Source organism: Lissotriton helveticus, chromosome 12 (assembly GCF_964261635.1).
Source record: "Lissotriton helveticus chromosome 12, aLisHel1.1, whole genome shotgun sequence".
In the NCBI taxonomy this organism is placed as follows: Eukaryota; Metazoa; Chordata; class Amphibia; order Caudata; family Salamandridae; genus Lissotriton; species Lissotriton helveticus.
This window is the reverse complement of record NC_136073.1, coordinates 62,307,360-62,320,809: the sequence shown is the minus strand read 5'-3', so window position 1 is coordinate 62,320,809 and position 13,450 is coordinate 62,307,360.

The following is a 13,450-nucleotide window of genomic DNA, read 5'->3' as shown; positions in this document are numbered from 1 at the left end:
GTCGCGGCTCCCAGAGGGAGTGCTGCGTGGCAGCGTGGCGGGGGAGGCCCAGGGTGGGGGGTAGTAAGGATTGTATATAATAAAACAAAGATCTCCTTACACTTTGAATTGATACAAGTGTAAAATCTGAATGGCCCGAGACAACTGACTACCTCGAATTGAGTAAAGAGGACTCCTGGCTATTCTCTTTCTTGATAATCTCAAGAAAACTGTCCTGATGAAGGTGTAAAACTAAAACCGAAACGCTGCGTCGACTTGTGTGCAACAATTATTGCTGCTTTTTAACTGACCCATATGACTTGTGTGCAACAACTACTGTTGTTTTTTAATTTGATTTATGTGCAATAATTATTGCTGTTTTTCTCATTGATGTAAACCAACATTTGTTGTTAGAAAATTGTAATATTATTATTTTTGCTTTTTTTATCAAATGTGTTCTTCTTTGGTTCAAGTTTTTAATACTGTGAGCACTAATGTGCTAAAGAAAATATGATATTTTTAATAAACTGTACAAACAGGTTTAATTTTATATAACGGTGTATTTGCATTTTTGAAGTAACTGTTGATGATACATATGTGGGTTCTGTGTGTTCCTAAAAGAGTGGTACTGACATAAAAACCTCCACATTTGTGGAACATAGGGACTCCTCTCTTGCTTTGCTAATTCTCCTTGTCCCTAAACTGGAACTATAAGGAGACCTCCCTTTCATTCTTGGACCGGGTAGTAAACTCCGCCACATGGCCGAGCCGAGTTAAGTACATAAATAAATAAAACAAATTACATTACTCCCGCTGCAACCCAATCAGCTGTGCAGCAAGTGCAATGATATTTATTTCGGTTCGGCTGTATGCTGGAATTTATTACCTCCCACCTTGCCCCTCCTCTGCCCCGCCCCACCGCCCCGTAGCACTCTAAGTCTAACATAACTAAAAAGAGACATAACATATAAGTTATGTACAGTGCACAGATGGCATGCAGTGCACAGAGTGATAAGACGATCCCTTGGCAGTGCCTACCGTTGTGTCCATCAGAAGCAGCAAACTAGGCATTGGGCATATAATAATGGATAACAACATCATGACGTGAATGGCAATAGTTTTTAGTATTACTTATTTTCTCTAAAACATGTATTTATTAAAGACACACACAATAAGGAAGTACATTTACCTCTGGTGGAGGTATCCAGTAAATAAGGCGGTAGCCCCACTCCCCATTATTGTAGATAATGGTTTGAATCCCCTTTGCTCTCTGGTCACAGGTACAGGAAATCAGAATATAACAGTATCCATTTCTACTGAAAAAGCAGTTCAAAAAAATTGAAGGCTGCCCATCAGCATGTGGCAAATGTATTGGAAAAAACAAAAAAAACAGAACAGTAAACCAATTAAATGTAAAAAAAAACATTGTATAAAAAATTGAGCAACGGTAGTGGTCATCCATAACAATACATTTCCTTCATCCGCAGCACCACTAGGGGAAGGCTGAGGGAAAGAGGAGGGGTGCAGGTGGCAGAAAGGGCAGGGTAGGGGGCAATGGGTAAAGGTGGAATCACCGAGTCCCCTTAGAATCCAGAAACACTATCTAGATGCCCACATACAAACACCCATTCTCTCCCACTCAGTCCAGAATCCAGTCCCTCACACCTCAGCAACAGATGTTCCAGGCCATTGATCCCGAGATGCAGAGGCAGCTTCTCTGCTAAGGCGGAGGAGCGTCACCCCACCGCTCTCAGAGCAGGAAAAATAACAAGATAATAACCTCGTTATTATCATTTTATTTTTTGCTATGGGGCTAGGTTAGGGCAGGTCGGGACTGGGGTTACAGGGGGAGTAGCGGTGGACAAATTAAATGTGTGCATGATGGTTTGGCCAGCCGTCTTGAGCCGGCCAAACAGTCATGCGCACTTTGCGTGTTCCCTACAAGTCTGTAATACACAGCATGGTGGGGAACATGCACAGGCTCCCAGTACCCGTGTGAGCTCCGAACCACAGTGCTCAGACGAATCACGATGCTGCACAGCTTGTGTGATTCCGGGAGTGAAGCTGAGGAGAAGGCGGCCGTGTGAAGGGACTGAAGCTGAGGGGAGACGGCTGCCATGAAATGGTTTTTTGTTTTGTCCCCCGCCGCCACCCCTGTTCCCTGCTAGCCGCCATTGCTGAGATGCAACAGGGGGATCATCCACTGGCAGCCCCAAACTGTCGAACATGTTACTCCACACCTCCAAATCGAGCTCAGCATTTTCATCAGTGTGAACCGCCCGCAAACGTCTCTCCTCCACTACACCCCATTCCGGCAGGTTAACCTTCCAGTTCTGAGCAGCCGGTGACCTGGGCTGCACCCATCAAGCATGCACCAGACCCAGGAGGGTGAACCTATGTCTCATTTTTGCCTCCCGCTTAGGAATTGGGGTACCCCTAGTAAGCAGTGTTTGACAGAAGCATCTGTTTGTACGTGTGTGATCTCACACAAAACGAGCAAGATCTCTCCCCGGTACTCCTGTAGTTTTCTGAATTCCCATGTCATATGAAGGAAGGATGCTGGAGTTGACCCACATTGGAGGAAAGCGGCAGACCGGGACTCCTTGATCCAGTGTAATGGCTGCAGAGTTAAATAGGTGCGGTGCAAATAATGCAACTGGGTAAGCTTAAACCATATGTTATTGGCCGCCTCTGTGACTTGGGTGAAGGCTCTCTTCCAGTCACTTTTTGTAAGGGGCTCAGGCAGGAGCTGGACCCCTGCCAGAGGGTCTGGCAATCACCCATAAGAGCTTTATAAATACAGGATATCAAACCCCTCTTAGAGCCGGGGTCCAACAGAAGGCGTAGCATCAGAGACTCCATGGGCTCAGCAGGAATGGCCGTTCAGGCCTCACGGGTGGTTCATGGTACCTTTGCGTATTACAGGAGCTGCCCCAGCTGCAGGTTCTGAGCTTCCTCCATTGTGAGGAAAGAATCATTCTGGTATTGATCACCGGCCATGGTGCAGTCACCCTCGTACCACTGTGACAGATCCATCACTGACTGTATAGAGCTGAAGGGTGACGGCCATTGGAGGAGCAGTCAACTAGTGTTTGGAGCCCTACACAACACCTGTGTGACTGTCTGCTGCCAGGCCCCTGTCACTTGGACAATGAAAGGGCAGTCTCTTGGAAGACCAGCCCCATGCATGAGATAGAATGGTAGAGCCATACCGGCACCCCATACTCCCAGAAGGGTCTTTTTCTTGTTCGGTCAGTCCGCACACCAATGCACCGCGTACTGCAGGAGATTTGCCAAATAATATAGTTGTAGGTCTGGCAGCCCCAAGCCCATAGCTTTATGTTCAATTTCAGAACATCCATTTTCACTGTGCTCCTCTTGCCAGCCCACACGAGGGGTGCAAGTGGATTTTCATTTTGGCAAAGTTGGATTTCGGAATCGCATACAAGGAATTCTGAAGGGCATACAGGCAGTGAGGCAGAAACACCATTCTACAAAGGGCCACTCTGCTCAACACAGGTAGAAGACAGCAAACCTAAAAGTGTATTGACGCTTATAAGCCCACAATAACCTTGCCCTTATTTAGACGGTAGTGAGCCTCCAAAGAATGAGCCACTTGTATCCCCAGATAGCCGAAGTGGTCTCTTCCCATCAAAGTTTAGTCACGGGGAATGTCAAAAGTTACTGTAACTGCAATCCACTGGTTTGGTTAATGAAAACTCAATAAATACACTTTTTTTTAACAGTTTCGAGTTGATGGAAGAGGCACTGTGCAGCCCGTCTACGTACTTAAGTGCCAGGTCTACTGGGACCTTCAAGTAACAAAGCTAAAATAAGGGGTCTCCAAGCAAAGTTCTGGAGATGAATTGTGAATTTATCTGGTATCCACCAAAGTTCTTGGTGGCAAGTGGTCGCATTCAACATTGCTGTTGGCACCCAAGATTATCAAAATATCTAAGGCTGCGTATATTGAAAACGACTCGTCGCTTTCCTGAGTTTTCAGTCTGTGGGCTCCAACTGATCCAGGTGCAACCAATGGATTATCTTCCAGCCATCTGGGACAACGTTATAGCATAGTTTAGGGTGAGAGTGCGACAGCAACTCTGTAGACTGATGCCGTAGTTTTAGGGTGAGAAGCTACTGAATTTTAAAACCATGTTACGGCGGATCCACGAGAAGTAGGGAGTGTACCAACTTTGGCCGACAGGACATTCCGGGGAAATTAGTGAAAGGAAGACACTGAGGTTTCTCTATGAATCAAGAAGGGTGATACAAGTTCTCGACGAGTCAGAAGGAGGGATCTGTGACGTCTTCCGGCTGCACCCTCTCTTACTGATGGGTACAGGTGCTCACGGCCAGTCTCCTGGAGCAGGAGTGAAGGGAGCTTGTTTGTGCATCTCAGTCTTTTAGTGTGTAGAATGTCCCCCACCCTCTGGAAGGGCTCTGTCCCTGAGTTATTTTCTGTACAGGTCACACTCACTTGGGCCTTATGTTTGTTCTCTAAATAAGTATGCTCCTCTATGGGCAGCTAAGTTGCCCATCTTCTAAACAGCTGGGCCTCTCTTTGTTCAGGCTGAGGTTTGGAGGGGCGGTCTGAGGACAGCGGTACAGTTTTCCTGGCACATCATCTACCCCTCTGCTTGTGCTGTATACCTCCATTCAAAGTGACAGCTACATTAGAGGGCGTAACACATTCAGATTTCTTAAGCTCAGCCAACCAGAGAAGACAGCATCTTCTGTGGAGATTCTCTAGGATTTCAACTCTGGACTGAAGGTGTGGGTCGTAAGTCCTGCAAGGAAGGGGTTTCAATAGTTACAGGAGAAGAAACACTACGGGTCACCACCTAGGTGCCGGCACAGAAGAGCAGCACCTAGACCAGTCGAGAGGTAAGCCAGTGAGAGCTGGAGGCAGTCTGCTCTGCCTTAGGGCACAGCGGAACTTCGGGAAATTTTAAGTCAATTCCACTGAAATCCTCATAGTGCCACTACGTCAACTCTGCCCACCCTTAGTGCTGACCACTCACAGTTCACCTTAAAGAACTATGCATGCGCCTCTTACCCCGGGTATTTGTTAGCTGATCATAGAATAGATTGACAAGTGGATCTGCATGGCACTGTGCATGGACAGCACCTGCCACCGCCGCCAACAAAGCTTTCTGCTGCAGTAGCTGGTGCCCACCCACCCTGCCTTCTACCATCCTATTCCAACTTTAATCTGTAGTCATGTGAGTTAATGCACCTTCTGCTGAGACACAGTATAGATACTTCCAGAAGAGGGGACTTTACAGCTACAGCTTGGTTCCAGGCACAACAGTTCACATTCACAGAAGCGAGGGACTCTCCGATGTTCAGTGGGAATGATATCTGGACAAATACAGCAAACCAGTCCCATTTCTCAATAGAGCACTGAAGTAGCCTGAGGCCACAAAATTCATTTTTGAAAGTTAAAAATTCATGAGCTATATTTTTTTTCCTAAAGACACAAAAATAACATTTCTTGATACTGACAGACGCCAAAATATTTCTATCACGTATATTGAATATCAACGCTAGGCTGAACATACATTTTTCTGTCTGAAATGGAATTCTCAAAATCATTGTTACCTGACAGGCTAGGCCCTTCAAGCACCATTCCTAAGACAATGTGAATTTGTACCCCCAGATTTTTACTATGAACCCTACTTAGTACTCAACAAGGTTAACTCAGCCACTCCCTCATACCAGGGGAACCCCACTGGGTTAGCCTGTAATTTGGATCCTTAACCATTCCAGAGCAACCCAAAACTGGGTACCCAAGCACCAGAACCTATAGGAAGAATGCTGATTGTAACAGCCTCTTATCCTTTGAGAGTCACCACCCTAAAGCTCTCCGTGAGAACCTTCAATTTGGTCAGTACCTCCGCCTCCAGAGGGATTGCAGCAGCTTGGCTGACTACGACAAGCAGACTAACGACCTCAGCTAGAACTTACTTAACCCCTTCCATGCTCATGACGAGCTGAGCTCGTCATGACCACACCCGTTTTTATTGCTGTCCAGCACAGCAGGGGAAACTCTCTAGCAGCGATGAGGTTAAGAGTAAGTAGACTGGCCAAAAAGAGAGCCCATAACAACAACAGAGATGCCCTACTAGAGAATACTATGCAACCCAGGGATGACAGCATGATGTCTTTCATCACCTTTACACCCTTATCCTACAAGGTGAACGTAAGATTCTCTTCAAACCAAACCCCGAGATTTTTGGCGGGTTGCCCCATTGAGGCTAGCATTGCGAAATCAGATGGCCAAAATGTTTCTCGGAACATAGGACGGGAGCTTGCCATACAGGAGGATTTCAGATTTCTCCTCATTGCACTTAAGTTGTGCCGAGGCCAACCACTTAAAGGCTCTGGTCAGACAGTTCTTAGCAGAGGTGATGGTACACTCATTTTTCCCCCAAGTGCACAAGAACTGGGCATCGTTCTTGTAGGCAATGATTTTAGCCCACAAGTCCTTCGTCAATTGGACCAGTTGAGTGACATAAATGTTAAAGAGGAGGGGGATCAAGGAGGACCCCTGTGGGACCCCGGTAGACACCCACTGAGGTGAAGACGAGGAGGGGGGAAGCCATACCTGTTGCGACCGTCCCTCCTGAAAGGATTTAAGCCAGCCCAAGCGGTGCCGGAAATGCCAATCTCCGCAGGACGGGCAAGCAACAGCGAATGAGGGACGGTATCAAATGCTGCCGAAAGAGTCAAGCAAAACCAGCGCTGCCCTCGGATAGCCTCCACCACCTCTGCTTCAGTACTATTTGAAGCCCTAAACCCTGACTTGGCTGGATGCAATAGGCCTCCATTTTCATTGTATTCAGTCAGCTGTTTAATAACCACTTTTTTGCATATCTTTGCCACACTGGGCAAAAGAGAGATGGGACGATAGCTACCAGGGCTCGTAGGATCAAGCGATGGCTTTTTTTTAATAGGGGAAGAATTTTTGCCTGTTTCCAGGCTGCCGGGACATATGCCTCCTGAAGAGACATGTTGATGGGATTCCTAACAAGCCACCAGCATAATCATTAATAGATACCCCTGCTTAAAATGAATAATATTTGTTCTCCACTAAATGAAAGATCCTCAGAGCAGAAGTAATCTTATATTCCCTTTTTCAAACGCAAGTGCCTAAAAAACGAATTCAAAGGTAATAAATTACACAGTGTTTCAAAAAGAGCAAAGTCATCATCCAAGTAGGGCATGTCTGGTCACAGGAGAAGCATTAATTAAAGAGTTTTGGCATTTACAGGTGCATGCCTTCAAGTGACGTCATTGTTCTGGCTTCTCTATATAAATATTGTTTGCAGTTTAGGGTAGTGCCAATCCACTCAAGCTCCATCCCAGAATTTAGGTGATTTACTGTTACACCAATATGGAACGTTTGGAAGCATCACACAGCCTGTAATTATGTTTAATAAAGCATAAAACAAAATATTGCTTAAAGCCACAATGTGCTTGTACTAGCAAGATCTTACCAAAGGGAATTGCAGCATCGCCTGACAACGCCAATACATTCAAGAGGTTACATTATGAAAACGTTTTAAATTGTCTGCTTAACCAGGTTTGGGCAGCGTGGAACTGGCTTTATCTAGTTCATATTCAGCCTGTTGCAAGGGAAAGTCTAGGATGTGAAAGCTGTCCTGCAGAATGAGCCGTCCATTGGCGCTTTCTGGGGGGGGGGGGGGGGGGGGGGGGGTTAGTTGGCGCTGTAGGCCTCAATTACAACTTCTAACTTGTATTAGAACATTGGAATGTTGGGAGCTCCATTGCAGACAATGGAGTGCTCCCTGCTTTTACGGGCCGGTAAAGGCCCGCAGAGCAACATTCCAATGTTCTACAAAGGCTTCTCGAAGTTCGAGGGGATTTATATCCCCTCGAGCTTCGAGAACCCTTTGTTTAATTTGTTAGAACATTCTGCCCTCTAGTGGCAGAATGTTCTAATAGCCCTTCATAGCAGGGCTATACGGCTATTTAAGTCCTGCTGTTTCGTTAAAGACCCTCGCCTTCGGCTCGGGCCTTTAACGATTCAGCGGGCCTTTAAAGCTGGTATAGCCCTCTACGGTGGGCTATAAGGCTATAATAGAGCATTGGAATTTTGGGAGTTCCATTGAAGACAATGAAGAGGCTCTGGGCTCATAATGGCTGTTATAAGCCTTCTGCTCCAACATTCCAAAATGTGTATGTGTCTCCCTTTTTAACTTGGAACGCCCTCGTTCTGCAGCACACATAGAAAGAGTAAAAAGCCTCTAATGATTGTTTTTGTGCAGGAAGGTGTCCCTTTCTGCACAAAATCAATCCTGCCTGCAACATAGGCACCTTTGCCCCATGGCGCACAGGTGTCTGCTTAGGGGCTAGGCTGCACTGTGTGCACCAGCGCAGGGAGAGAGCAGGAATGCACAGTATCTTCTTAGATATGGCACATTCCTGCCCTCTCCGTGTGATGCAGCGCACCACATCACAGCAAGTTGTCTTGCTGCATTGCGCTGCGTTACATCTTTTTAAATCTGGCCCAAAGATGTACTGATTAATCGCTGATACTGCTGAAATAAATCATAGACAATTGTGTTTATAGCAATATCAGGCACGCAATTTATTTTATGAATGGAAGTGGGAGCTTGTCTCTCCAGACTAATTTACTAGGGGGACGGCCGGACAGGCCGCAGCGGGCATCAGGTGTTTACCCAGGAGGCTGGAAGGGTGGGGGCTGGGTTTACAGTGGTAGGGGCCGGTTTTGTTACGGGGGCCAGTTTTGCAGCGGCTGCAATATCGGCCCCAGTAACAAAAGCAGAAGTGCTTGTCACTTGCCCACCTGGGAAGGCTGGTCCCACTAAATTGCCAGGTCTGCTTTGGGTTCCCAGTCCAGCCCTGAATAGGGGAAGGGTCAGAGGTTCATGTCAGCTCCTACATGACTCATGCGTATATCCCCTGTGTGTTCTAGAAATGCAGGACTTGAGATCCTCACACTTCACACCTCTTAAGACAGGGGTTCTGCCTGTATAACATTCAGTGCCTTGAATGGAAACATAGAAGTGCAGGTACTCCTTCTTCCAAGTGACATGGAACAAAAGGTACACTTAGATACCCATAATGCCGGACACACACTGGACGGTATTTTCACCTCATGTCAGAGCCTAAGTAAAATTGACACTCTTCCAATCCCATGGTCAGACCACAAACTAGTACGATTCACGCTGGAAGTTAAAGAGGACACCGGAAGACCTGTGGAACTAATCAAGCAAGTAACCTATCGCGAATGGTCTAAAATTGACAACCAAGCATTCCTAGAAACACTCCAAACATCCCATCCCACATTCGATGAAAATTGTAATATAGCCTGCAAACAATTTAACGAATGGTTAGATAACGCAGTCAATTTGACGGTTCCACAAAAAAGGCCACTCTTAAAAGAAAAACCCCTCACAACCATGGTTCTCGGAAGCACTAAAAACACAAAAACAAACGTGCAGAAGAGCAGAGAAAAAGTGGAGAACCAACTACGATCTCCAACTCAGGAAAGAATACAAAGCTACCTTAGCCAGATACAAGAAATTAATAATAACAGAGAAAAGTAATTACTTCATTCAGAAAATTAATGAGTCCAAAAACTCCAGCAAAACCCTTTTTGACACTGTCAAGAAATTATCAAAATTTGAAAACAACAACTCAGAAGCACTGTCATCAGACTTCTGCAACAGACTAGGAGATTTCTTTATCAGCAAAGTATCATCAGTCTACGAATCTTTTAAAAATCAGAGCGTGGAGACAGCAGAAAAGGATACTCCGAACTTACCAAACCCAATAATACAACCAGTTCAAACCACATCATTCATCTTTACATCCCCCACAGCTGAACAGATTCAGAAAGAAATCCACACCACTAATTCAGGTAGCCCAATGGACCTTTGTCCTCCTAAAATAATGCATATCTGCTCTCAGCAACTGAGCCTAGTGCTAGAAAAACTATTCTCCAAAATCATCAATACTAATATATTCCCGGATGATTGGAAAAAGATATCAATCAGGCCGCTGCTAAAAAAAACCAACCTAGACTGCGAAACTCCTAATAATTACAGACCCATAGCCAGGATCCTTTTTGCCGCAAAGATCTTGGAAAAACTGCTAAACAAACAGTTGTCTCAATATCTGATGGACGGCAACTGGCTGGACCATTCTCAGTTCGGCTTCCGCGTGGGGCATGGAACAGAGACGGCCCTGATTACAGCAGTGGAGGAACTTAGGCAAATACTGGACAATGGATCGAAGGCCGCCTTGATACTACTCGACCTATCGGCGGCCTTCGATACAGTCAGCCACGAGATCCTTATAACGCGCCTAAAAACAACAAATCTACATGACTCAGCCTGTGCCCTTATAGCCTCTTACTTAGAGAATAGAACCTTCTCAGTAGAATCAGGAGAAACAAAATCAAACCTATTCAAACTACCATGCGGAGTCCCGCAGGGCTCATCGATGAGCCCCACTCTTTTTAACCTATATGTAGCCCCCCTCGCACAAATAATAAGGAATAGTGGTTTCACCCCAATATGCTACGCCGACGACACCCAAATTTTGGTGTCAATAAGTAAGGATATACAGGACACAGCAGAAAAATTCCAACTCTGCATGGCACAAATCAGCCTATGGATGAGAATGAATTGCCTAAAATTGAACGGTGACAAGAGTGAGGTCATGATATTAGGAGGGGACACAAACATATGGTCCCCCTCATGGTGGCCAAAATATCTGGGAAGATGCCCCGAGTCGTCTGAAAAGGTGAAAAACCTAGGGATCACGTTAGACACCAATCTCTCATTCGACGCTCAAGCCAGTAAGTTGGCTTCATCACTTTGGTACATCCTAAAAATTATCAAAAAAATTCTACCTTACTTACCGTATGATTCACGCAAGACAGTAGTGACAGCACTAGCATTATCCAGACTGGACTACGGGAACAGCTTATATGCCTGTGCAAGGAAGAAAATCCTACTCAAGCTGCAACGCCTGCAGAACGCAGCAGCCAGGCTGACACTAGGAATACCAAAGTTCGAAACAATCAGCCGCAAACTAAAAAACTTGCATTGGCTACCAATTGTAAATAGGATACAATTTAAATCACTGTGCCTGGCATACAAAGCAATAAACGGAACTGGATCACAATTTCTAAAGACACATTTACAACTATATGAGCCAAACAGGCTTCTCAGATCTAGCCAATTGAAGCTCATCAGGGTCCCTAGGTTTAGGAGAGCTAACTGGGGCGGAAGAAGCTTCCTAGTTTACACAGCAAGAATCTGGAACCAACTACCACTAGACATAAAGACCTGCCCATCCTTGAAATCCTTCAGAAAAGAAGTTAAAACATGGCTTTTCTCTGCACAGCCCTAGTCAACATCTTCAAGAGCCAGTGGTACGTCTCAGCGCCAAGACGCCCTTGGGCATTCGCGCGCTTTATAAATAGAAAAATCAAATCAATCAAATCAAGTACCTGTTTGATACTGGCCAGTGCCAGTACGCTCCCAGGAAATGTATTGCAACAGGGTTTGAGAAGTGCAGGTACGCCCACTTTCAAATTAAAGAAGTTCAGGTACTCAGTACCGGGCAGTACCTGCCCATTAGAGCACTGATAATGTTAGACCGGAATAGGGAGCCACTCATTTTATAACACCTTCTCTGACTTTATGTAATAATTTTTTTTTTTAAATTTTTATTAAATCAAACAAACATACAAAAGAAAAAACCAAAACTCACAAGGCAAAAGTACAGTGTTACATGATCATGAGTCCATGCGGGCAGAGCTCCAGAGTTAGATACATGTATTGCAATCAATTAGCGTGGGGTAAAAGGGGCGGTCAAGGAAACAAGCAAAAAATATTGATGATAAAGGAAAGCTGGATGCCAATTAGGGGGACGTAGAAACATCAAGGTTCACATCCTGTGGGGGAGTACATATATTCCCACGATAAGCGTTCCATTGGGACCAGATCCTACCCTATTTCCTGGGCCGGCCCCGGGAAAGGTACACAGTCTTCTCCCGGAACATGCACTAGTCCATGTTCTCCTTCCACTTGGAAATGGTGGGCGGTCTGTGAGATCCCCAAAGCTGAGCAATGTCTCTTTTTGCGACCATATTTCCACGGGTCGCCCATGCGATCTGTGCGGCGCTGTAGTCATTGGGCTCCCAAACATTCAACAGACAATGCCTGGCCTCGGGCAGCAGTGACACACCCGTGACATTCTCCATCACAACATGTATTCGGGACCAAAACTCAACCACCTCCGGGCATTCCCACAATATGTGGAGGAAGGTGCCAGACAATCCACAACCACGCTTACACAACCCGTCCAAGGAATAGCCCATTCGAACCAGACATGGCCCGGTAACATACACTCGATGGAGTATCTTGAGCTGGACGAACCTCAGGCGAGCAGGAATAGCGACTTCCTTGGGCGAGGACAAAGCAGATTGCCAGTCCTCGTCATCCAGTTCTAGTCCGTCAGCACACCACGAGGCCCTAAGGCGCACCAGCAAGTCAGCTCTATTATTGATCAGTTTCTTGTAGATCAGTGAAATCGTGCTGTCGGGCACATGGCCATCCAGAATACGGTCCTCCAGGGGGGAGGATTCAGGAATATCATCACCCGCAGCAAACACAGATAATAGTGCGTGATGGACCTGGGCATACCTGAAGAATTCCGTGTCACCAAGCTCGTACTCCACTTTCAACACCTCGAAGGACTTGACGGTACCTTTCGACCACAGATCACCCACCTTGCTTATACCAATCATATCCCATTTATCGAAGCCTTTCGTTCTCCAAAGATGTCCCAAACATTCAGAATCATACAAAGGGGTAGCCCGAGTAAATCTGCCACACCAACCTAATGCCGCATTCGCATCCCGCCACACCCTCACAGCAATTTTGGTAAGACCAGTCAGTGTTGCATGGAGTCCCCCGGAGTACAACGCTCTGGTAAAGGTCCCCCCTGGCAAAAGAAATGTATCCATGGAGAAAGCCGGGGTAGGGCCCGGTGCGTAGGTCGCATGGTTAATCGCACTCAACTGAGATGCCCAGTAATAACGCCTGATGTCCGGGAGGGCAATACCGTCATCATACCACGGAAGCGTGAGTTTAGAAAGAGCGATACAGGCACGCCCATCCCAGACCAGTTGTCTCTGCAGGCTCTCCACTTCACGAAAATAGCCCGAGGCGATCGGGTCAAAGGAGTTCTGAAGTGCGTATAAAAAACGAGGCAGCAACATCATTTTGAAAAGCGCCGCTCTACCGAGGGGCGATAACGGCAATCTACGCCAGCGCGCAACATCCAGTTTGAGCCGCTGAAGGGGGGGTAGCAAATTACGCTCATATCGCCTAGAAGGGTCCAGGGAAACGTAGATCCCCAGGTACTTAAAACCGGTCTCAATTACTTGAATCGGAAATCTACG